The 20,937-nt window shown below is 39.4% G+C and overlaps 45 non-coding genes across 45 annotated transcripts; all 45 read left to right on the top strand.

Moving 5' to 3' along the window:
- Positions 1–66: 66 nt before the first annotated feature.
- LOC146039578 (5S ribosomal RNA) lies at positions 67–185 on the top strand. The gene has a single exon (XR_014463071.1). It is a non-coding gene; the product is annotated as a 5S ribosomal RNA (ribosomal RNA).
- A 345-nt stretch (positions 186–530) lies between these two features.
- Positions 531–649, top strand: LOC146039075 (5S ribosomal RNA). The gene has a single exon (XR_014462613.1). It is a non-coding gene; the product is annotated as a 5S ribosomal RNA (ribosomal RNA).
- Positions 650–994: 345 nt separating this feature from the next.
- On the top strand, positions 995–1,113 carry LOC146038001 (5S ribosomal RNA). The gene has a single exon (XR_014461629.1). It is a non-coding gene; the product is annotated as a 5S ribosomal RNA (ribosomal RNA).
- Positions 1,114–1,457: 344 nt separating this feature from the next.
- Positions 1,458–1,576, top strand: LOC146039577 (5S ribosomal RNA). Its single transcript, XR_014463070.1, has one exon. It is a non-coding gene; the product is annotated as a 5S ribosomal RNA (ribosomal RNA).
- Positions 1,577–1,921: 345 nt separating this feature from the next.
- On the top strand, positions 1,922–2,040 carry LOC146039074 (5S ribosomal RNA). The gene has a single exon (XR_014462612.1). It is a non-coding gene; the product is annotated as a 5S ribosomal RNA (ribosomal RNA).
- Positions 2,041–2,385: 345 nt separating this feature from the next.
- On the top strand, positions 2,386–2,504 carry LOC146038612 (5S ribosomal RNA). Its single transcript, XR_014462190.1, has one exon. It is a non-coding gene; the product is annotated as a 5S ribosomal RNA (ribosomal RNA).
- Positions 2,505–2,849: 345 nt separating this feature from the next.
- LOC146039351 (5S ribosomal RNA) lies at positions 2,850–2,968 on the top strand. Its single transcript, XR_014462863.1, has one exon. It is a non-coding gene; the product is annotated as a 5S ribosomal RNA (ribosomal RNA).
- Positions 2,969–3,313: 345 nt separating this feature from the next.
- Positions 3,314–3,432, top strand: LOC146038878 (5S ribosomal RNA). Its single transcript, XR_014462432.1, has one exon. It is a non-coding gene; the product is annotated as a 5S ribosomal RNA (ribosomal RNA).
- A 345-nt stretch (positions 3,433–3,777) lies between these two features.
- On the top strand, positions 3,778–3,896 carry LOC146038638 (5S ribosomal RNA). Its single transcript, XR_014462214.1, has one exon. It is a non-coding gene; the product is annotated as a 5S ribosomal RNA (ribosomal RNA).
- Positions 3,897–4,241: 345 nt separating this feature from the next.
- On the top strand, positions 4,242–4,360 carry LOC146037716 (5S ribosomal RNA). Its single transcript, XR_014461368.1, has one exon. It is a non-coding gene; the product is annotated as a 5S ribosomal RNA (ribosomal RNA).
- Positions 4,361–4,705: 345 nt separating this feature from the next.
- Positions 4,706–4,824, top strand: LOC146039349 (5S ribosomal RNA). The gene has a single exon (XR_014462861.1). It is a non-coding gene; the product is annotated as a 5S ribosomal RNA (ribosomal RNA).
- A 345-nt stretch (positions 4,825–5,169) lies between these two features.
- On the top strand, positions 5,170–5,288 carry LOC146039347 (5S ribosomal RNA). The gene has a single exon (XR_014462860.1). It is a non-coding gene; the product is annotated as a 5S ribosomal RNA (ribosomal RNA).
- Positions 5,289–5,633: 345 nt separating this feature from the next.
- LOC146038876 (5S ribosomal RNA) lies at positions 5,634–5,752 on the top strand. The gene has a single exon (XR_014462430.1). It is a non-coding gene; the product is annotated as a 5S ribosomal RNA (ribosomal RNA).
- A 345-nt stretch (positions 5,753–6,097) lies between these two features.
- Positions 6,098–6,216, top strand: LOC146038637 (5S ribosomal RNA). The gene has a single exon (XR_014462213.1). It is a non-coding gene; the product is annotated as a 5S ribosomal RNA (ribosomal RNA).
- A 345-nt stretch (positions 6,217–6,561) lies between these two features.
- LOC146038875 (5S ribosomal RNA) lies at positions 6,562–6,680 on the top strand. Its single transcript, XR_014462429.1, has one exon. It is a non-coding gene; the product is annotated as a 5S ribosomal RNA (ribosomal RNA).
- Positions 6,681–7,025: 345 nt separating this feature from the next.
- Positions 7,026–7,144, top strand: LOC146038636 (5S ribosomal RNA). Its single transcript, XR_014462212.1, has one exon. It is a non-coding gene; the product is annotated as a 5S ribosomal RNA (ribosomal RNA).
- A 345-nt stretch (positions 7,145–7,489) lies between these two features.
- LOC146037715 (5S ribosomal RNA) lies at positions 7,490–7,608 on the top strand. The gene has a single exon (XR_014461367.1). It is a non-coding gene; the product is annotated as a 5S ribosomal RNA (ribosomal RNA).
- Positions 7,609–7,953: 345 nt separating this feature from the next.
- LOC146039346 (5S ribosomal RNA) lies at positions 7,954–8,072 on the top strand. Its single transcript, XR_014462859.1, has one exon. It is a non-coding gene; the product is annotated as a 5S ribosomal RNA (ribosomal RNA).
- Positions 8,073–8,417: 345 nt separating this feature from the next.
- Positions 8,418–8,536, top strand: LOC146039575 (5S ribosomal RNA). The gene has a single exon (XR_014463068.1). It is a non-coding gene; the product is annotated as a 5S ribosomal RNA (ribosomal RNA).
- A 345-nt stretch (positions 8,537–8,881) lies between these two features.
- LOC146037480 (5S ribosomal RNA) lies at positions 8,882–9,000 on the top strand. The gene has a single exon (XR_014461153.1). It is a non-coding gene; the product is annotated as a 5S ribosomal RNA (ribosomal RNA).
- Positions 9,001–9,345: 345 nt separating this feature from the next.
- LOC146039073 (5S ribosomal RNA) lies at positions 9,346–9,464 on the top strand. The gene has a single exon (XR_014462611.1). It is a non-coding gene; the product is annotated as a 5S ribosomal RNA (ribosomal RNA).
- Positions 9,465–9,809: 345 nt separating this feature from the next.
- LOC146037478 (5S ribosomal RNA) lies at positions 9,810–9,928 on the top strand. The gene has a single exon (XR_014461151.1). It is a non-coding gene; the product is annotated as a 5S ribosomal RNA (ribosomal RNA).
- A 345-nt stretch (positions 9,929–10,273) lies between these two features.
- On the top strand, positions 10,274–10,392 carry LOC146039345 (5S ribosomal RNA). The gene has a single exon (XR_014462858.1). It is a non-coding gene; the product is annotated as a 5S ribosomal RNA (ribosomal RNA).
- Positions 10,393–10,737: 345 nt separating this feature from the next.
- On the top strand, positions 10,738–10,856 carry LOC146039574 (5S ribosomal RNA). Its single transcript, XR_014463067.1, has one exon. It is a non-coding gene; the product is annotated as a 5S ribosomal RNA (ribosomal RNA).
- A 345-nt stretch (positions 10,857–11,201) lies between these two features.
- Positions 11,202–11,320, top strand: LOC146037477 (5S ribosomal RNA). The gene has a single exon (XR_014461150.1). It is a non-coding gene; the product is annotated as a 5S ribosomal RNA (ribosomal RNA).
- A 345-nt stretch (positions 11,321–11,665) lies between these two features.
- LOC146039071 (5S ribosomal RNA) lies at positions 11,666–11,784 on the top strand. Its single transcript, XR_014462609.1, has one exon. It is a non-coding gene; the product is annotated as a 5S ribosomal RNA (ribosomal RNA).
- A 345-nt stretch (positions 11,785–12,129) lies between these two features.
- On the top strand, positions 12,130–12,248 carry LOC146037476 (5S ribosomal RNA). The gene has a single exon (XR_014461149.1). It is a non-coding gene; the product is annotated as a 5S ribosomal RNA (ribosomal RNA).
- A 345-nt stretch (positions 12,249–12,593) lies between these two features.
- Positions 12,594–12,712, top strand: LOC146037475 (5S ribosomal RNA). The gene has a single exon (XR_014461148.1). It is a non-coding gene; the product is annotated as a 5S ribosomal RNA (ribosomal RNA).
- A 345-nt stretch (positions 12,713–13,057) lies between these two features.
- LOC146039573 (5S ribosomal RNA) lies at positions 13,058–13,176 on the top strand. Its single transcript, XR_014463066.1, has one exon. It is a non-coding gene; the product is annotated as a 5S ribosomal RNA (ribosomal RNA).
- A 345-nt stretch (positions 13,177–13,521) lies between these two features.
- On the top strand, positions 13,522–13,640 carry LOC146038362 (5S ribosomal RNA). Its single transcript, XR_014461960.1, has one exon. It is a non-coding gene; the product is annotated as a 5S ribosomal RNA (ribosomal RNA).
- A 345-nt stretch (positions 13,641–13,985) lies between these two features.
- Positions 13,986–14,104, top strand: LOC146037998 (5S ribosomal RNA). The gene has a single exon (XR_014461627.1). It is a non-coding gene; the product is annotated as a 5S ribosomal RNA (ribosomal RNA).
- A 345-nt stretch (positions 14,105–14,449) lies between these two features.
- Positions 14,450–14,568, top strand: LOC146039344 (5S ribosomal RNA). The gene has a single exon (XR_014462857.1). It is a non-coding gene; the product is annotated as a 5S ribosomal RNA (ribosomal RNA).
- A 345-nt stretch (positions 14,569–14,913) lies between these two features.
- Positions 14,914–15,032, top strand: LOC146039235 (5S ribosomal RNA). The gene has a single exon (XR_014462759.1). It is a non-coding gene; the product is annotated as a 5S ribosomal RNA (ribosomal RNA).
- A 345-nt stretch (positions 15,033–15,377) lies between these two features.
- On the top strand, positions 15,378–15,496 carry LOC146037729 (5S ribosomal RNA). The gene has a single exon (XR_014461380.1). It is a non-coding gene; the product is annotated as a 5S ribosomal RNA (ribosomal RNA).
- Positions 15,497–15,891: 395 nt separating this feature from the next.
- LOC146039585 (5S ribosomal RNA) lies at positions 15,892–16,010 on the top strand. The gene has a single exon (XR_014463077.1). It is a non-coding gene; the product is annotated as a 5S ribosomal RNA (ribosomal RNA).
- A 345-nt stretch (positions 16,011–16,355) lies between these two features.
- Positions 16,356–16,474, top strand: LOC146039572 (5S ribosomal RNA). The gene has a single exon (XR_014463065.1). It is a non-coding gene; the product is annotated as a 5S ribosomal RNA (ribosomal RNA).
- Positions 16,475–16,819: 345 nt separating this feature from the next.
- Positions 16,820–16,938, top strand: LOC146037474 (5S ribosomal RNA). Its single transcript, XR_014461147.1, has one exon. It is a non-coding gene; the product is annotated as a 5S ribosomal RNA (ribosomal RNA).
- A 345-nt stretch (positions 16,939–17,283) lies between these two features.
- LOC146037473 (5S ribosomal RNA) lies at positions 17,284–17,402 on the top strand. Its single transcript, XR_014461146.1, has one exon. It is a non-coding gene; the product is annotated as a 5S ribosomal RNA (ribosomal RNA).
- Positions 17,403–17,747: 345 nt separating this feature from the next.
- LOC146039342 (5S ribosomal RNA) lies at positions 17,748–17,866 on the top strand. The gene has a single exon (XR_014462855.1). It is a non-coding gene; the product is annotated as a 5S ribosomal RNA (ribosomal RNA).
- A 345-nt stretch (positions 17,867–18,211) lies between these two features.
- On the top strand, positions 18,212–18,330 carry LOC146039571 (5S ribosomal RNA). The gene has a single exon (XR_014463064.1). It is a non-coding gene; the product is annotated as a 5S ribosomal RNA (ribosomal RNA).
- A 345-nt stretch (positions 18,331–18,675) lies between these two features.
- On the top strand, positions 18,676–18,794 carry LOC146037472 (5S ribosomal RNA). Its single transcript, XR_014461145.1, has one exon. It is a non-coding gene; the product is annotated as a 5S ribosomal RNA (ribosomal RNA).
- Positions 18,795–19,139: 345 nt separating this feature from the next.
- LOC146039069 (5S ribosomal RNA) lies at positions 19,140–19,258 on the top strand. Its single transcript, XR_014462608.1, has one exon. It is a non-coding gene; the product is annotated as a 5S ribosomal RNA (ribosomal RNA).
- A 345-nt stretch (positions 19,259–19,603) lies between these two features.
- On the top strand, positions 19,604–19,722 carry LOC146037470 (5S ribosomal RNA). The gene has a single exon (XR_014461144.1). It is a non-coding gene; the product is annotated as a 5S ribosomal RNA (ribosomal RNA).
- A 345-nt stretch (positions 19,723–20,067) lies between these two features.
- On the top strand, positions 20,068–20,186 carry LOC146037469 (5S ribosomal RNA). Its single transcript, XR_014461143.1, has one exon. It is a non-coding gene; the product is annotated as a 5S ribosomal RNA (ribosomal RNA).
- Positions 20,187–20,531: 345 nt separating this feature from the next.
- Positions 20,532–20,650, top strand: LOC146039570 (5S ribosomal RNA). The gene has a single exon (XR_014463063.1). It is a non-coding gene; the product is annotated as a 5S ribosomal RNA (ribosomal RNA).
- The last annotated feature ends 287 nt before the right edge of the window (positions 20,651–20,937 follow it).

Genomic DNA, 20,937 nt, shown 5'->3' with positions numbered 1-20,937 from the left:
AGGAAACTTTTTTATTAGCTTACCTGGTTATAGAAGTAGAAGAGGGCAAAAAAGTGCCTGTATCTCACCTACAGCCATACCACATTGGATACGCCCAATCTCATCTGATCTTGGAAGCTAGGCAGTGTTGGGCCTGGTTAGTACTTGGGTGGGAGACCACATGGGAACACCAGGTGCTCTAGTTTTTTCCCATTACTGGCAAATTGTTTTTATTCTCTAGCTTTTTAAATTGGAAACTTTTTTCTCTTTATTGACAGTACAGACATTTGGAAGAGGTCAAACAGACACAATAGCCATCACCTAAAAACTTACCACACTGTTTAGGCCCAATTCCAACTGCTTTTGGCAGCTAAACAGTGTTGAGCCTCTTTAGTAGTTTAATTTGAGACCACCTGCTAATATCATGTCCTGTAGGTCTTTTTACATTACCAACACATGATTTTTTTCAGTAAGCCGATATAGTTAGGAAACTTTTTTATTAGCTTACCTGGTTATAGAAGTAGAAGAGGGCAAAAAAGTGCCTGTATCTCACCTACAGCCATACCACATTGGATACGCCCAATCTCATCTGATCTTGGAAGCTAAGCAGTGTTGGGCCTGGTTAGTACTTGGGTGGGAGACCACATGGGAACACCAGGTGCTCTAGTTTTTTCCCATTACTGGCAAATTGTTTTTATTCTCTAGCTTTTTAAATTGGAAACTTTTTTCTCTTTATTGACAGTACAGACATTTGGAAGAGGTCAAACAGACACAATAGCCATCACCTAAAAACTTACCACACTGTTTAGGCCCAATTCCAACTGCTTTTGGCAGCTAAACAGTGTTGAGCCTCTTTAGTAGTTTAATTTGAGACCACCTGCTAATATCATGTCCTGTAGGTCTTTTTACATTACCAACACATTATTTTTTTCAGTAAGCCAATATAGCTAGGAAACTTTTTTATTAGCTTACCTGGTTATAGAAGTAGAAGAGGGCAAAAAAGTGCCGGTATCTCACCTACAGCCATACCAAATTGGATACACCCAATCTCGTCTGATCTTGGAAGCTAAGCAGTGTTGGGCCTGGTTAGTACTTGGGTGGGAGACCACATGGGAACACCAGGTGCTGTAGGTTTTTCCCATTACTGGCAAATTGTTTTTATTCTCTAGCTTTTTAAATTGGAAACTTTTTCTCTTTATTGACAGTACAGACATTTGGAAGAGGTCAAACAGACACAATAGCCATCACCTAAAAACTTACCACACTGTTTAGGCCCAATTCCAACTTTTTTTGGCAGCTAAACAGTGTTGAGCCTCTTTAGTAGTTTAATTTGAGACCACCTGCTAATATCATGTCCTGTAGGTCTTTTTACATTACCAACACATGATTTTTTTCAGTAAGCCAATATAGTTAGGAAACTTTTTTATTAGCTTACCTGGTTATAGAAGTAGAAGAGGGCAAAAAAGTGCCTGTATCTCACCTACAGCCATACCACATTGGATACGCCCAATCTCATCTGATCTTGGAAGCTAGGCAGTGTTGGGCCTGGTTAGTACTTGGGTGGGAGACCACATGGGAACACCAGGTGCTCTAGTTTTTTCCCATTACTGGCAAATTGTTTTTATTCTCTAGCTTTTTAAATTGGAAACTTTTTTCTCTTTATTGACAGTACAGACATTTGGAAGAGGTCAAACAGACACAATAGCCATCACCTAAAAACTTACCACACTGTTTAGGCCCAATTCCAACTGCTTTTGGCAGCTAAACAGTGTTGAGCCTCTTTAGTAGTTTAATTTGAGACCACCTGCTAATATCATGTCCTGTAGGTCTTTTTACATTACCAACACATGATTTTTTTCAGTAAGCCGATATAGTTAGGAAACTTTTTTATTAGCTTACCTGGTTATAGAAGTAGAAGAGGGCAAAAAAGTGCCTGTATCTCACCTACAGCCATACCACATTGGATACGCCCAATCTCATCTGATCTTGGAAGCTAAGCAGTGTTGGGCCTGGTTAGTACTTGGGTGGGAGACCACATGGGAACACCAGGTGCTCTAGTTTTTTCCCATTACTGGCAAATTGTTTTTATTCTCTAGCTTTTTAAATTGGAAACTTTTTTCTCTTTATTGACAGTACAGACATTTGGAAGAGGTCAAACAGACACAATAGCCATCACCTAAAAACTTACCACACTGTTTAGGCCCAATTCCAACTGCTTTTGGCAGCTAAACAGTGTTGAGCCTCTTTAGTAGTTTAATTTGAGACCACCTGCTAATATCATGTCCTGTAGGTCTTTTTACATTACCAACACATTATTTTTTTCAGTAAGCCAATATAGCTAGGAAACTTTTTTATTAGCTTACCTGGTTATAGAAGTAGAAGAGGGCAAAAAAGTGCCGGTATCTCACCTACAGCCATACCACATTGGATACACCCAATCTCGTCTGATCTTGGAAGCTAAGCAGTGTTGGGCCTGGTTAGTACTTGGGTGGGAGACCACATGGGAACACCAGGTGCTGTAGGTTTTTCCCATTACTGGCAAATTGTTTTTATTCTCTTGCTATTTAAATTGGAAACTTTTTTCTCTTTATTGACAGTACAGACATTTGGAAGAGGTCAAACAGACACAATAGCCATCACCTAAAAACTTACCACACTGTTTAGGCCCAATTCCAACTGCTTTTGGGAGCTAAACAGTGTTGAGCCTCTTTAGTAGTTTAATTTGAGACCACCTGCTAATATCATGTCCTGTAGGTCTTTTTACATCACCAACACATGATTTTTTTCAGTAAGCCAATATAGTTAGGAAACTTTTTTATTAGCTTACCTGGTTATAGAAGTAGAAGAGGGCAAAAAAGTGCCTGCATCTCACATACAGCCATACCACATTGGATACGCCCAATCTCGTCTGATCTTGGAAGCTAAGCAGTGTTGGGACTGGTTAGTACTTGGGTGGGAGACCACATGGGAACACCAGGTGCTGTAGGTTTTTCCCATTACTGGCAAATTGTTTTTATTCTCTAGCTTTTTAAATTGGAAACTTTTTTCTCTTTATTGACAGTACAGACATTTGGAAGAGGTCAAACAGACACAATAGCCATCACCTAAAAACTTACCACACTGTTTAGGCCCAATTCCAACTTTTTTTGGCAGCTAAACAGTGTTGAGCCTCTTTAGTAGTTTAATTTGAGACCACCTGCTAATATCATGTCCTGTAGGTCTTTTTACATTACCAACACATTATTTTTTTCAGTAAGCCAATATAGTTAGGAAACTTTTTTATTAGCTTACCTGGTTATAGAAGTAGAAGAGGGCAAAAAAGTGCCTGCATCTCACCTACAGCCATACCACATTGGATATGCCCAATCTTGTCTGATCTTGGAAGCTAAGCAGTGTTGGGCCTGGTTAGTACTTGGGTGGGAGACCACATGGGAACACCAGGTGCTGTAGGTTTTTCCCATTACTGGCAAATTGTTTTTATTCTCTAGCTTTTTAAATTGGAAACTTTTTTCTCTTTATTGACAGTACAGACATTTGGAAGAGGTCAAACAGACACAATAGCCATCACCTAAAAACTTACCACACTGCTAAGGCCCAATTCCAACTGCTTTTGGGAGCTAAACAGTGTTGAGCCTCTTTAGTAGTTTAATTTGAGACCACCTGCTAATATCATGTCCTGTAGGTCTTTTTACATTACCAACACATGATTTTTTTCAGTAAGCCGATATAGTTAGGAAACTTTTTTATTAGCTTACCTGGTTATAGAAGTAGAAGAGGGCAAAAAAGTGCCTGTATCTCACCTACAGCCATACCACATTGGATACGCCCAATCTCGTCTGATCTTGGAAGCTAGGCAGTGTTGGGCCTGGTTAGTACTTGGGTGGGAGACCACATGGGAACACCAGGTGCTGTAGGTTTTTCTCATTACTGGCAAATTGTTTTTATTCTCTAGCTTTTTAAATTGGAAACTTTTTTCTCTTTATTGACAGTACAGACATTTGGAAGAGGTCAAACAGACACAATAGCCATCACCTAAAAACTTACCACACTGTTTAGGCCCAATTCCAACTGCTTTTGGCAGCTAAACAGTGTTGAGCCTCTTTAGTAGTTTAATTTGAGACCACCTGCTAATATCATGTCCTGTAGGTCTTTTTACATTACCAACACATTATTTTTTTCAGTAAGCCAATATAGTTAGGAAACTTTTTTATTAGCTTACCTGGTTATAGAAGTAGAAGAGGGCAAAAAAGTGCCTGTATCTCACCTACAGCCATACCACATTGGATACACCCAATCTCGTCTGATCTTGGAAGCTAAGCAGTGTTGGGCCTGGTTAGTACTTGGGTGGGAGACCACATGGGAACACTAGGTGCTGTAGGTTTTTTCCCATTAATGGCAAATTGTTTTTATTCTCTTGCTATTTAAATTGGAAACTTTTTATTTTTATTGCCAATACAGACATTTGGGACAGGTCAAACAGACACAATAGCCATCACCTAAAAACTTACCACACTGTTTAGGCCCAATTCCAACTGCTTTTGGGAGCTAAACAGTGTTGAGCCTCTTTAGTAGTTTAATTTGAGACCACCTGCTAATATCATGTCCTGTAGGTCTTTTTACATCACCAACACATGATTTTTTTCAGTAAGCCAATATAGTTAGGAAACTTTTTTATTAGCTTACCTGGTTATAGAAGTAGAAGAGGGCAAAAAAGTGCCTGCATCTCACATACAGCCATACCACATTGGATACGCCCAATCTCGTCTGATCTTGGAAGCTAAGCAGTGTTGGGACTGGTTAGTACTTGGGTGGGAGACCACATGGGAACACCAGGTGCTGTAGGTTTTTCCCATTATTGGCAAATTGTTTTTATTCTCTAGCTTTTTAAATTGGAAACTTTTTTCTCTTTATTGACAGTACAGACATTTGGAAGAGGTCAAACAGACACAATAGCCATCACCTAAAAACTTACCACACTGTTTAGGCCCAATTCCAACTTTTTTTGGCAGCTAAACAGTGTTGAGCCTCTTTAGTAGTTTAATTTGAGACCACCTGCTAATATCATGTCCTGTAGGTCTTTTTACATCACCAACACATGATTTTTTTCAGTAAGCCAATATAGTTAGGAAACTTTTTTATTAGCTTACCTGGTTATAGAAGTAGAAGAGGGCAAAAAAGTGCCTGCATCTCACATACAGCCATACCACATTGGATACGCCCAATCTCGTCTGATCTTGGAAGCTAAGCAGTGTTGGGACTGGTTAGTACTTGGGTGGGAGACCACATGGGAACACCAGGTGCTGTAGGTTTTTCCCATTACTGGCAAATTGTTTTTATTCTCTAGCTTTTTAAATTGGAAACTTTTTTCTCTTTATTGACAGTACAGACATTTGGAAGAGGTCAAACAGACACAATAGCCATCACCTAAAAACTTACCACACTGTTTAGGCCCAATTCCAACTTTTTTTGGCAGCTAAACAGTGTTGAGCCTCTTTAGTAGTTTAATTTGAGACCACCTGCTAATATCATGTCCTGTAGGTCTTTTTACATTACCAACACATTATTTTTTTCAGTAAGCCAATATAGTTAGGAAACTTTTTTATTAGCTTACCTGGTTATAGAAGTAGAAGAGGGCAAAAACGTGCCTGCATCTCACCTACAGCCATACCACATTGGATATGCCCAATCTTGTCTGATCTTGGAAGCTAAGCAGTGTTGGGCCTGGTTAGTACTTGGGTGGGAGACCACATGGGAACACCAGGTGCTGTAGGTTTTTCCCATTACTGGCAAATTGTTTTTATTCTCTAGCTTTTTAAATTGGAAACTTTTTTCTCTTTATTGACAGTACAGACATTTGGAAGAGGTCAAACAGACACAATAGCCATCACCTAAAAACTTACCACACTGCTAAGGCCCAATTCCAACTGCTTTTGGGAGCTAAACAGTGTTGAGCCTCTTTAGTAGTTTAATTTGAGACCACCTGCTAATATCATGTCCTGTAGGTCTTTTTACATTACCAACACATGATTTTTTTCAGTAAGCCGATATAGTTAGGAAACTTTTTTATTAGCTTACCTGGTTATAGAAGTAGAAGAGGGCAAAAAAGTGCCTGTATCTCACCTACAGCCATACCACATTGGATACGCCCAATCTCGTCTGATCTTGGAAGCTAGGCAGTGTTGGGCCTGGTTAGTACTTGGGTGGGAGACCACATGGGAACACCAGGTGCTGTAGGTTTTTCCCATTACTGGCAAATTGTTTTTATTCTCTAGCTTTTTAAATTGGAAACTTTTTTCTCTTTATTGACAGTACAGACATTTGGAAGAGGTCAAACAGACACAATAGCCATCACCTAAAAACTTACCACACTGTTTAGGCCCAATTCCAACTGCTTTTGGCAGCTAAACAGTGTTGAGCCTCTTTAGTAGTTTAATTTGAGACCACCTGCTAATATCATGTCCTGTAGGTCTTTTTACATTACCAACACATTATTTTTTTCAGTAAGCCAATATAGTTAGGAAACTTTTTTATTAGCTTACCTGGTTATAGAAGTAGAAGAGGGCAAAAAAGTGCCTGTATCTCACCTACAGCCATACCACATTGGATATGCCCAATCTTGTCTGATCTTGGAAGCTAAGCAGTGTTGGGCCTGGTTAGTACTTGGGTGGGAGACCACATGGGAACACCAGGTGCTGTAGGTTTTTCCCATTACTGGCAAATTGTTTTTATTCTCTAGCTTTTTAAATTGGAAACTTTTTTCTCTTTATTGACAGTACAGACATTTGGAAGAGGTCAAACAGACACAATAGCCATCACCTAAAAACTTACCACACTGCTAAGGCCCAATTCCAACTGCTTTTGGGAGCTAAACAGTGTTGAGCCTCTTTAGTAGTTTAATTTGAGACCACCTGCTAATATCATGTCCTGTAGGTCTTTTTACATTACCAACACATGATTTTTTTCAGTAAGCCGATATAGTTAGGAAACTTTTTTATTAGCTTACCTGGTTATAGAAGTAGAAGAGGGCAAAAAAGTGCCTGTATCTCACCTACAGCCATACCACATTGGATACGCCCAATCTCGTCTGATCTTGGAAGCTAGGCAGTGTTGGGCCTGGTTAGTACTTGGGTGGGAGACCACATGGGAACACCAGGTGCTGTAGGTTTTTCCCATTACTGGCAAATTGTTTTTATTCTCTAGCTTTTTAAATTGGAAACTTTTTTCTCTTTATTGACAGTACAGACATTTGGAAGAGGTCAAACAGACACAATAGCCATCACCTAAAAACTTACCACACTGTTTAGGCCCAATTCCAACTGCTTTTGGCAGCTAAACAGTGTTGAGCCTCTTTAGTAGTTTAATTTGAGACCACCTGCTAATATCATGTCCTGTAGGTCTTTTTACATTACCAACACATTATTTTTTTCAGTAAGCCAATATAGTTAGGAAACTTTTTTATTAGCTTACCTGGTTATAGAAGTAGAAGAGGGCAAAAAAGTGCCTGTATCTCACCTACAGCCATACCACATTGGATACACCCAATCTCGTCTGATCTTGGAAGCTAAGCAGTGTTGGGCCTGGTTAGTACTTGGGTGGGAGACCACATGGGAACACTAGGTGCTGTAGGTTTTTTCCCATTAATGGCAAATTGTTTTTATTCTCTTGCTATTTAAATTGGAAACTTTTTATTTTTATTGCCAATACAGACATTTGGGACAGGTCAAACAGACACAATAGCCATCACCTAAAAACTTACCACACTGTTTAGGCCCAATTCCAACTGCTTTTGGGAGCTAAACAGTGTTGAGCCTCTTTAGTAGTTTAATTTGAGACCACCTGCTAATATCATGTCCTGTAGGTCTTTTTACATCACCAACACATGATTTTTTTCAGTAAGCCAATATAGTTAGGAAACTTTTTTATTAGCTTACCTGGTTATAGAAGTAGAAGAGGGCAAAAAAGTGCCTGCATCTCACATACAGCCATACCACATTGGATACGCCCAATCTCGTCTGATCTTGGAAGCTAAGCAGTGTTGGGACTGGTTAGTACTTGGGTGGGAGACCACATGGGAACACCAGGTGCTGTAGGTTTTTCCCATTACTGGCAAATTGTTTTTATTCTCTAGCTTTTTAAATTGGAAACTTTTTTCTCTTTATTGACAGTACAGACATTTGGAAGAGGTCAAACAGACACAATAGCCATCACCTAAAAACTTACCACACTGTTTAGGCCCAATTCCAACTTTTTTTGGCAGCTAAACAGTGTTGAGCCTCTTTAGTAGTTTAATTTGAGACCACCTGCTAATATCATGTCCTGAAGGTCTTTTTACATTACCAACACATGATTTTTTTCAGTAAGCCAATATAGTTAGGAAACTTTTTTATTAGCTTACCTGGTTATAGAAGTAGAAGAGGGCAAAAAAGTGCCTGTATCTCACCTACAGCCATACCACATTGGATACGCCCAATCTCATCTGATCTTGGAAGCTAGGCAGTGTTGGGCCTGGTTAGTACTTGGGTGGGAGACCACATGGGAACACCAGGTGCTCTAGTTTTTTCCCATTACTGGCAAATTGTTTTTATTCTCTAGCTTTTTAAATTGGAAATTTTTTTCTCTTTATTGACAGTACCGACATTTGGAAGAGGTCAAACAGACACAATAGCCATCACCTAAAAACTTACCACACTGTTTAGGCCCAATTCCAACTGCTTTTGGCAGCTAAACAGTGTTGAGCCTCTTTAGTAGTTTAATTTGAGACCACCTGCTAATATCATGTCCTGTAGGTCTTTTTACATTACCAACACATTATTTTTTTCAGTAAGCCAATATAGTTAGGAAACTTTTTTATTAGCTTACCTGGTTATAGAAGTAGAAGAGGGCAAAAAAGTGCCTGCATCTCACCTACAGCCATACCACATTGGATACGCCCAATCTCGTCTGATCTTGGAAGCTAAGCAGTGTTGGGCCTGGTTAGTACTTGGGTGGGAGACCACATGGGAACACCAGGTGCTGTAGGTTTTTCCCATTACTGGCAAATTGTTTTTATTCTCTAGCTTTTTAAATTTTAAACTTTTTTCTCTTTATTGACAGTACAGACATTTGGAAGAGGTCAAACAGACACAATAGCCATCACCTAAAAACTTACCACACTGCTAAGGCCCAATTCCAACTGCTTTTGGGAGCTAAACAGTGTTGAGCCTCTTTAGTAGTTTAATTTGAGACCACCTGCTAATATCATGTCCTGTAGGTCTTTTTACATTACCAACACATGATTTTTTTCAGTAAGCCGATATAGTTAGGAAACTTTTTTATTAGCTTACCTGGTTATAGAAGTAGAAGAGGGCAAAAAAGTGCCTGTATCTCACCTACAGCCATACCACATTGGATACGCCCAATCTCATCTGATCTTGGAAGCTAAGCAGTGTTGGGCCTGGTTAGTACTTGGGTGGGAGACCACATGGGAACACCAGGTGCTCTAGTTTTTTCCCATTACTGGCAAATTGTTTTTATTCTCTAGCTTTTTAAATTGGAAACTTTTTTCTCTTTATTGACAGTACAGACATTTGGAAGAGGTCAAACAGACACAATAGCCATCACCTAAAAACTTACCACACTGTTTAGGCCCAATTCCAACTGCTTTTGGCAGCTAAACAGTGTTGAGCCTCTTTAGTAGTTTAATTTGAGACCACCTGCTAATATCATGTCCTGTAGGTCTTTTTACATTACCAACACATTATATTTTTCAGTAAGCCAATATAGTAAGGAAACTTTTTTATTAGCTTACCTGGTTATAGAAGTAGAAGAGGGCAAAAAAGTGCCTGCATCTCACCTACAGCCATACCACATTGGATACGCCCAATCTCGTCTGATCTTGGAAGCTAAGCAGTGTTGGGCCTGGTTAGTACTTGGGTGGGAGACCACATGGGAACACCAGGTGCTGTAGGTTTTTCCCATTACTGGCAAATTGTTTTTATTCTCTAGCTTTTTAAATTGGAAACTTTTTTCTCTTTATTGACAGTACAGACATTTGGAAGAGGTCAAACAGACACAATAGCCATCACCTAAAAACTTACCACACTGTTTAGGCCCAATTCCAACTGCTTTTGGGAGCTAAACAGTGTTGAGCCTCTTTAGTAGTTTAATTTGAGACCACCTGCTAATATCATGTCCTGTAGGTCTTTTTACATCACCAACACATGATTTTTTTCAGTAAGCCAATATAGTTAGGAAACTTTTTTATTAGCTTACCTGGTTATAGAAGTAGAAGAGGGCAAAAAAGTGCCTGCATCTCACATACAGCCATACCACATTGGATACGCCCAATCTCGTCTGATCTTGGAAGCTAAGCAGTGTTGGGACTGGTTAGTACTTGGGTGGGAGACCACATGGGAACACCAGGTGCTGTAGGTTTTTCCCATTACTGGCAAATTGTTTTTATTCTCTAGCTTTTTAAATTGGAAACTTTTTTCTCTTTATTGACAGTACAGACATTTGGAAGAGGTCAAACAGACACAATAGCCATCACCTAAAAACTTACCACACTGTTTAGGCCCAATTCCAACTTTTTTTGGCAGCTAAACAGTGTTGAGCCTCTTTAGTAGTTTAATTTGAGACCACCTGCTAATATCATGTCCTGAAGGTCTTTTTACATTACCAACACATGATTTTTTTCAGTAAGCCAATATAGTTAGGAAACTTTTTTATTAGCTTACCTGGTTATAGAAGTAGAAGAGGGCAAAAAAGTGCCTGTATCTCACCTACAGCCATACCACATTGGATACGCCCAATCTCATCTGATCTTGGAAGCTAGGCAGTGTTGGGCCTGGTTAGTACTTGGGTGGGAGACCACATGGGAACACCAGGTGCTCTAGTTTTTTCCCATTACTGGCAAATTGTTTTTATTCTCTAGCTTTTTAAATTGGAAATTTTTTTCTCTTTATTGACAGTACCGACATTTGGAAGAGGTCAAACAGACACAATAGCCATCACCTAAAAACTTACCACACTGTTTAGGCCCAATTCCAACTGCTTTTGGCAGCTAAACAGTGTTGAGCCTCTTTAGTAGTTTAATTTGAGACCACCTGCTAATATCATGTCCTGTAGGTCTTTTTACATTACCAACACATTATTTTTTTCAGTAAGCCAATATAGTTAGGAAACTTTTTTATTAGCTTACCTGGTTATAGAAGTAGAAGAGGGCAAAAAAGTGCCTGCATCTCACCTACAGCCATACCACATTGGATACGCCCAATCTCGTCTGATCTTGGAAGCTAAGCAGTGTTGGGCCTGGTTAGTACTTGGGTGGGAGACCACATGGGAACACCAGGTGCTGTAGGTTTTTCCCATTACTGGCAAATTGTTTTTATTCTCTAGCTTTTTAAATTTTAAACTTTTTTCTCTTTATTGACAGTACAGACATTTGGAAGAGGTCAAACAGACACAATAGCCATCACCTAAAAACTTACCACACTGCTAAGGCCCAATTCCAACTGCTTTTGGGAGCTAAACAGTGTTGAGCCTCTTTAGTAGTTTAATTTGAGACCACCTGCTAATATCATGTCCTGTAGGTCTTTTTACATTACCAACACATGATTTTTTTCAGTAAGCCGATATAGTTAGGAAACTTTTTTATTAGCTTACCTGGTTATAGAAGTAGAAGAGGGCAAAAAAGTGCCTGTATCTCACCTACAGCCATACCACATTGGATACGCCCAATCTCATCTGATCTTGGAAGCTAAGCAGTGTTGGGCCTGGTTAGTACTTGGGTGGGAGACCACATGGGAACACCAGGTGCTCTAGTTTTTTCCCATTACTGGCAAATTGTTTTTATTCTCTAGCTTTTTAAATTGGAAACTTTTTTCTCTTTATTGACAGTACAGACATTTGGAAGAGGTCAAACAGACACAATAGCCATCACCTAAAAACTTACCACACTGTTTAGGCCCAATTCCAACTGCTTTTGGCAGCTAAACAGTGTTGAGCCTCTTTAGTAGTTTAATTTGAGACCACCTGCTAATATCATGTCCTGTAGGTCTTTTTACATTACCAACACATTATATTTTTCAGTAAGCCAATATAGTAAGGAAACTTTTTTATTAGCTTACCTGGTTATAGAAGTAGAAGAGGGCAAAAAAGTGCCTGCATCTCACCTACAGCCATACCACATTGGATACGCCCAATCTCGTCTGATCTTGGAAGCTAAGCAGTGTTGGGCCTGGTTAGTACTTGGGTGGGAGACCACATGGGAACACCAGGTGCTGTAGGTTTTTCCCATTACTGGCAAATTGTTTTTATTCTCTAGCTTTTAAAATTGGAATCTTTTTTCTCTTTATTGACAGTACAGACATTTGGAAGAGGTCAAACAGACACAATAGCCATCACCTAAAAACTTACCACACTGTTTAGGCCCAATTCCAACTGCATTTGGCAGCTAAACAGTGTTGAGCCTCTTTAGTAGTTTAATTTGAGACCACCTGCTAATATCATGTCCTGTAGGTCTTTTTACATTACCAACACATTATTTTTTTCAGTAAGCCAATATAGTTAGGAAACTTTTTTATTAGCTTACCTGGTTATAGAAGTAGAAGAGGGCAAAAAAGTGCCTGCATCTCACCTACAGCCATACCACATTGGATACGCCCAATCTCGTCTGATCTTGGAAGCTAAGCAGTGTTGGGCCTGGTTAGTACTTGGGTGGGAGACCACATGGGAACACCAGGTGCTGTAGGTTTTTCCCATTACTGGCAAATTGTTTTTATTCTCTAGCTTTTTAAATTTTAAACTTTTTTCTCTTTATTGACAGTACAGACATTTGGAAGAGGTCAAACAGACACAATAGCCATCACCTAAAAACTTACCACACTGCTAAGGCCCAATTCCAACTGCTTTTGGGAGCTAAACAGTGTTGAGCCTCTTTAGTAGTTTAATTTGAGACCACCTGCTAATATCATGTCCTGTAGGTCTTTTTACATTACCAACACATGATTTTTTTCAGTAAGCCGATATAGTTAGGAAACTTTTTTATTAGCTTACCTGGTTATAGAAGTAGAAGAGGGCAAAAAAGTGCCTGTATCTCACCTACAGCCATACCACATTGGATACGCCCAATCTCATCTGATCTTGGAAGCTAGGCAGTGTTGGGCCTGGTTAGTACTTGGGTGGGAGACCACATGGGAACACCAGGTGCTCTAGTTTTTTCCCATTACTGGCAAATTGTTTTTATTCTCTAGTTTTTTAAATTGGAAACTTTTTTCTCTTTATTGACAGTACAGACATTTGGAAGAGGTCAAACAGACACAATAGCCATCACCTAAAAACTTACCACACTGTTTAGGCCCAATTCCAACTGCTTTTGGCAGCTAAACAGTGTTGAGCCTCTTTAGTAGTTTAATTTGAGACCACCTGCTAATATCATGTCCTGTAGGTCTTTTTACATTACCAACACATTATTTTTTTCAGTAAGCCAATATAGTTAGGAAACTTTTTTATTAGCTTACCTGGTTATAGAAGTAGAAGAGGGCAAAAGAGTGCCTGCATCTCACCTACAGCCATACCACATTGGATACGCCCAATCTCGTCTGATCTTGGAAGCTAAGCAGTGTTGGGCCTGGTTAGTACTTGGGTGGGAGACCACATGGAAACACCAGGTGCTGTAGGTTTTTCCCATTACTGGCAAATTGTTTTTATTCTCTAGCTTTTTAAATTGGAAACTTTTTTCTCTTTATTGACAGTACAGACATTTGGAAGAGGTCAAACAGACACAATAGCCATCACCTAAAAACTTACCACACTGTTTAGGCCCAATTCCAACTGCTTTTGGCAGCTAAACAGTGTTGAGCCTCTTTAGTAGTTTAATTTGAGACCACCTGCTAATATCATGTCCTGTAGGTCTTTTTACATTACCAACACATTATTTTTTTCAGTAAGCCAATATAGTTAGGAAACATTTTTATTAGCTTACCTGGTTATAGAAGTAGAAGAGGGCAAAAAAGTGCCGGTATCTCACCTACAGCCATACCAAATTGGATACACCCAATCTCGTCTGATCTTGGAAGCTAAGCAGTGTTGGGCCTGGTTAGTACTTGGGTGGGAGACCACATGGGAACACCAGGTGCTGTAGGTTTTTTCCCATTAATGGCAAATTGTTTTTATTCTCTTGCTATTTAAATTGGAAACTTTTTATTTTTATTGCCAATACAGACATTTGGGACAGGTCAAACAGACACAATAGCCATCACCTAAAAACTTACCACACTGTTTAGGCCCAATTCCAACTGCTTTTGGGAGCTAAACAGTGTTGAGCCTCTTTAGTAGTTTAATTTGAGACCACCTGCTAATATCATGTCCTGTAGGTCTTTTTACATCACCAACACATGATTTTTTTCAGTAAGCCAATATAGTTAGGAAACTTTTTTATTAGCTTACCTGGTTATAGAAGTAGAAGAGGGCAAAAAAGTGCCTGCATCTCACATACAGCCATACCACATTGGATACGCCCAATCTCGTCTGATCTTGGAAGCTAAGCAGTGTTGGGACTGGTTAGTACTTGGGTGGGAGACCACATGGGAACACCAGGTGCTGTAGGTTTTTCCCATTACTGGCAAATTGTTTTTATTCTCTAGCTTTTTAAATTGGAAACTTTTTTCTCTTTATTGACAGTACAGACATTTGGAAGAGGTCAAACAGACACAATAGCCATCACCTAAAAACTTACCACACTGCTAAGGCCCAATTCCAACTGCTTTTGGGAGCTAAACAGTGTTGAGCCTCTTTAGTAGTTTAATTTGAGACCACCTGCTAATATCATGTCCTGTAGGTCTTTTTACATTACCAACACATGATTTTTTTCAGTAAGCCGATATAGTTAGGAAACTTTTTTATTAGCTTACCTGGTTATAGAAGTAGAAGAGGGCAAAAAAGTGCCTGTATCTCACCTACAGCCATACCACATTGGATACGCCCAATCTCGTCTGATCTTGGAAGCTAGGCAGTGTTGGGCCTGGTTAGTACTTGGGTGGGAGACCACATGGAAACACCAGGTGCTGTAGGTTTTTCCCATTACTGGCAAATTGTTTTTATTCTCTAGCTTTTTAAATTGGAAACTTTTTTCTCTTTATTGACAGTACAGACATTTGGAAGAGGTCAAACAGACACAATAGCCATCACCTAAAAACTTACCACACTGTTTAGGCCCAATTCCAACTGCTTTTGGCAGCTAAACAGTGTTGAGCCTCTTTAGTAGTTTAATTTGAGACCACCTGCTAATATCATGTCCTGTAGGTATTTTTACATTACCAACACATTATTTTTTTCAGTAAGCCAATATAGTTAGGAAACTTTTTTATTAGCTTACCTGGTTATAGAAGTAGAAGAGGGCAAAAAAGTGCCTGTATCTCACCTACAGCCATACCACATTGGATACACCCAATCTCGTCTGATCTTGGAAGCTAAGCAGTGTTGGGCCTGGTTAGTACTTGGGTGGGAGACCACATGGGAACACCAGGTGCTGTATGTTTTTTTCCCATTAATGGCAAATTGTTTTTATTCTCTTGCTATTTAAATTGGAAACTTTTTATTTTTATTGCCAATACAGACATTTGGGACAGGTCAAACAGACACAATAGCCATCACCTAAAAACTTACCACACTGTTTAGGCCCAATTCCAACTGCTTTTGGGAGCTAAACAGTGTTGAGCCTCTTTAGTAGTTTAATTTGAGACCACCTGCTAATATCATGTCCTGTAGGTCTTTTTACATCACCAACACATGATTTTTTTCAGTAAGCCAATATAGTTAGGAAACTTTTTTATTAGCTTACCTGGTTATAGAAGTAGAAGAGGGCAAAAAAGTGCCTGCATCTCACATACAGCCATACCACATTGGATACGCCCAAAAAAGTGCCTGCATCTCACATACAGCCATACCACATTGGATACGCCCAATCTCGTCTGATCTTGGAAGCTAAGCAGTGTTGGGACTGGTTAGTACTTGGGTGGAAGACCACATGGGAACACCAGGTGCTGTAGGTTTTTCCCATTACTGGCAAATTGTTTTTATTCTCTAGCTTTTTAAATTGGAAACTTTTTTCTCTTTATTGACAGTACAGACATTTGGAAGAGGTCAAACAGACACAATAGCCATCACCTAAAAACTTACCACACTGTTTAGGCCCAATTCAAACTTTTTTTGGCAGCTAAACAGTGTTGAGCCTCTTTAGTAGTTTAATTTGAGACCACCTGCTAATATCATGTCCTGTAGGTCTTTTTACATTACCAACACATGATTTTTTTCAGTAAGCCAATATAGTTAGGAAACTTTTTTATTAGCTTACCTGGTTATAGAAGTAGAAGAGGGCAAAAAAGTGCCTGTATCTCACCTACAGCCATACCACATTGGATACGCCCAATCTCATCTGATCTTGGAAGCTAGGCAGTGTTGGGCCTGGTTAGTACTTGGGTGGGAGACCACATGGGAACACCAGGTGCTCTAGTTTTTTCCCATTACTGGCAAATTGTTTTTATTCTCTAGCTTTTTAAATTGGAAACTTTTTTCTCTTTATTGACAGTACAGACATTTGGAAGAGGTCAAACAGACACAATAGCCATCACCTAAAAACTTACCACACTGTTTAGGCCCAATTCCAACTGCTTTTGGCAGCTAAACAGTGTTGAGCCTCTTTAGTAGTTTAATTTGAGACCACCTGCTAATATCATGTCCTGTAGGTCTTTTTACATTACCAACACATTATTTTTTTCAGTAAGCCAATATAGTTAGGAAACTTTTTTATTAGCTTACCTGGTTATAGAAGTAGAAGAGGGCAAAAAAGTGCCTGCATCTCACCTACAGCCATACCACATTGGATACGCCCAATCTCGTCTGATCTTGGAAGCTAAGCAGTGTTGGGCCTGGTTAGTACTTGGGTGGGAGACCACATGGGAACACCAGGTGCTGTAGGTTTTTCCCATTACTGGCAAATTGTTTTTATTCTCTAGCTTTTTAAATTTTAAACTTTTTTCTCTTTATTGACAGTACAGACATTTGGAAGAGGTCAAACAGACACAATAGCCATCACCTAAAAACTTACCACACTGTTTAGGCCCAATTCCAACTGCTTTTGGCAGCTAAACAGTGTTGAGCCTCTTTAGTAGTTTAATTTGAGACCACCTGCTAATATCATGTCCTGTAGGTCTTTTTACATTACCAACACATTATATTTTTCAGTAAGCCAATATAGTTAGGCAACTTTTTTATTAGCTTACCTGGTTATAGAAGTAGAAGAGGGCAAAAAAGTGCCTGCATCTCACCTACAGCCATACCACATTGGATACGCCCAATCTCGTCTGATCTTGGAAGCTAAGCAGTGTTGGGCCTGGTTAGTACTTGGGTGGGAGACCACATGGGAACACCAGGTGCTGTAGGTTTTTCCCATTACTGGCAAATTGTTTTTATTCTCTGGCTTTTTAAATTGGAATCTTTTTTCTCTTTATTGACAGTACAGACATTTGGAAGAGGTCAAACAGACACAATAGCCATCACCTAAAAACTTACCACACTGTTTAGGCCCAATTCCAACTGCTTTTGGCAGCTAAACAGTGTTGAGCCTCTTTAGTAGTTTAATTTGAGACCACCTGCTAATATCATGTCCTGTAGGTCTTTTTACATCACCAACACATGATTTTTTTCAGTAAGCCAATATAGTTAGGAAACTTTTTTATTAGCTTACCTGGTTATAGAAGTAGAAGAGGGCAAAAAAGTGCCTGCATCTCACATACAGCCATACCACATTGGATACGCCCAATCTCGTCTGATCTTGGAAGCTAAGCAGTGTTGGGACTGGTTAGTACTTGGGTGGGAGACCACATGGGAACACCAGGTGCTGTAGGTTTTTCCCATTACTGGCAAATTGTTTTTATTCTCTAGCTTTTTAAATTGGAAACTTTTTTCTCTTTATTGACAGTACAGACATTTGGAAGAGGTCAAACAGACACAATAGCCATCACCTAAAAACTTACCACACTGTTTAGGCCCAATTCCAACTTTTTTTGGCAGCTAAACAGTGTTGAGCCTCTTTAGTAGTTTAATTTGAGACCACCTGCTAATATCATGTCCTGAAGGTCTTTTTACATTACCAACACATGATTTTTTTCAGTAAGCCAATATAGTTAGGAAACTTTTTTATTAGCTTACCTGGTTATAGAAGTAGAAGAGGGCAAAAAAGTGCCTGTATCTCACCTACAGCCATACCACATTGGATACGCCCAATCTCATCTGATCTTGGAAGCTAGGCAGTGTTGGGCCTGGTTAGTACTTGGGTGGGAGACCACATGGGAACACCAGGTGCTCTAGTTTTTTCCCATTACTGGCAAATTGTTTTTATTCTCTAGCTTTTTAAATTGGAAATTTTTTTCTCTTTATTGACAGTACCGACATTTGGAAGAGGTCAAACAGACACAATAGCCATCACCTAAAAACTTACCACACTGTTTAGGCCCAATTCCAACTGCTTTTGGCAGCTAAACAGTGTTGAGCCTCTTTAGTAGTTTAATTTGAGACCACCTGCTAATATCATGTCCTGTAGGTCTTTTTACATTACCAACACATTATATTTTTCAGTAAGCCAATATAGTTAGGAAACTTTTTTATTAGCTTACCTGGTTATAGAAGTAGAAGAGGGCAAAAAAGTGCCTGCATCTCACCTACAGCCATACCACATTGGATACGCCCAATCTCGTCTGATCTTGGAAGCTAAGCAGTGTTGGGCCTGGTTAGTACTTGGGTGGGAGACCACATGGGAACACCAGGTGCTGTAGGTTTTTCCCATTACTGGCAAATTGTTTTTATTCTCTAGCTTTTTAAATTTTAAACTTTTTTCTCTTTATTGACAGTACAGACATTTGGAAGAGGTCAAACAGACACAATAGCCATCACCTAAAAACTTACCACACTGCTAAGGCCCAATTCCAACTGCTTTTGGGAGCTAAACAGTGTTGATCCTCTTTAGTAGTTTAATTTGAGACCACCTGCTAATATCATGTCCTGTAGGTCTTTTTACATTACCAACACATGATTTTTTTCAGTAAGCCGATATAGTTAGGAAACTTTTTTATTAGCTTACCTGGTTATAGAAGTAGAAGAGGGCAAAAAAGTGCCTGTATCTCACCTACAGCCATACCACATTGGATACGCCCAATCTCATCTGATCTTGGAAGCTAAGCAGTGTTGGGCCTGGTTAGTACTTGGGTGGGAGACCACATGGGAACACCAGGTGCTCTAGTTTTTTCCCATTACTGGCAAATTGTTTTTATTCTCTAGCTTTTTAAATTGGAAACTTTTTTCTCTTTATTGACAGTACAGACATTTGGAAGAGGTCAAACAGACACAATAGCCATCACCTTAAAACTTACCACACTGTTTAGGCCCAATTCCAACTGCTTTTGGCAGCTAAACAGTGTTGAGCCTCTTTAGTAGTTTAATTTGAGACCACCTGCTAATATCATGTCCTGTAGGTCTTTTTACATTACCAACACATTATATTTTTCAGTAAGCCAATATAGTAAGGAAACTTTTTTATTAGCTTACCTGGTTATAGAAGTAGAAGAGGGCAAAAAAGTGCCTGCATCTCACCTACAGCCATACCACATTGGATACGCCCAATCTCGTCTGATCTTGGAAGCTAAGCAGTGTTGGGCCTGGTTAGTACTTGGGTGGGAGACCACATGGGAACACCAGGTGCTGTAGGTTTTTCCCATTACTGGCAAATTGTTTTTATTCTCTAGCTTTTAAAATTGGAATCTTTTTTCTCTTTATTGACAGTACAGACATTTGGAAGAGGTCAAACAGACACAATAGCCATCAACTAAAAACTTACCACACTGTTTAGGCCCAATTCCAACTGCTTTTGGCAGCTAAACAGTGTTGAGCCTCTTTAGTAGTTTAATTTGAGACCACCTGCTAATATCATGTCCTGTAGGTCTTTTTACATTACCAACACATTATTTTTTTCAGTAAGCCAATATAGTTAGGAAACTTTTTTATTAGCTTACCTGGTTATAGAAGTAGAAGAGGGCAAAAAAGTGCCTGCATCTCACCTACAGCCATACCACATTGGATACGCCCAATCTCGTCTGATCTTGGAAGCTAAGCAGTGTTGGGCCTGGTTAGTACTTGGGTGGGAGACCACATGGGAACACCAGGTGCTGTAGGTTTTTCCCATTACTGGCAAATTGTTTTTATTCTCTAGCTTTTTAAATTTTAAACTTTTTTCTCTTTATTGACAGTACAGACATTTGGAAGAGGTCAAACAGACACAATAGCCATCACCTAAAAACTTACCACACTGCTAAGGCCCAATTCCAACTGCTTTTGGGAGCTAAACAGTGTTGAGCCTCTTTAGTAGTTTAATTTGAGACCACCTGCTAATATCATGTCCTGTAGGTCTTTTTACATTACCAACACATGATTTTTTTCAGTAAGCCGATATAGTTAGGAAACTTTTTTATTAGCTTACCTGGTTATAGAAGTAGAAGAGGGCAAAAAAGTGCCTGTATCTCACCTACAGCCATACCACATTGGATACGCCCAATCTCATCTGATCTTGGAAGCTAGGCAGTGTTGGGCCTGGTTAGTACTTGGGTGGGAGACCACATGGGAACACCAGGTGCTCTAGTTTTTTCCCATTACTGGCAAATTGTTTTTATTCTCTAGTTTTTTAAATTGGAAACTTTTTTCTCTTTATTGACAGTACAGACATTTGGAAGAGGTCAAACAGACACAATAGCCATCACCTAAAAACTTACCACACTGTTTAGGCCCAATTCCAACTGCTTTTGGCAGCTAAACAGTGTTGAGCCTCTTTAGTAGTTTAATTTGAGACCACCTGCTAATATCATGTCCTGTAGGTCTTTTTACATTACCAACACATTATTTTTTTCAGTAAGCCAATATAGTTAGGAAACT

Source organism: Crinia signifera, chromosome 9, assembly GCF_055691185.1.
Source record: "Crinia signifera chromosome 9, ASM5569118v1, whole genome shotgun sequence".
In the NCBI taxonomy this organism is placed as follows: domain Eukaryota; kingdom Metazoa; phylum Chordata; class Amphibia; order Anura; family Myobatrachidae; genus Crinia; species Crinia signifera.
This window is presented reverse-complemented; position numbering and strand designations above follow the sequence as displayed.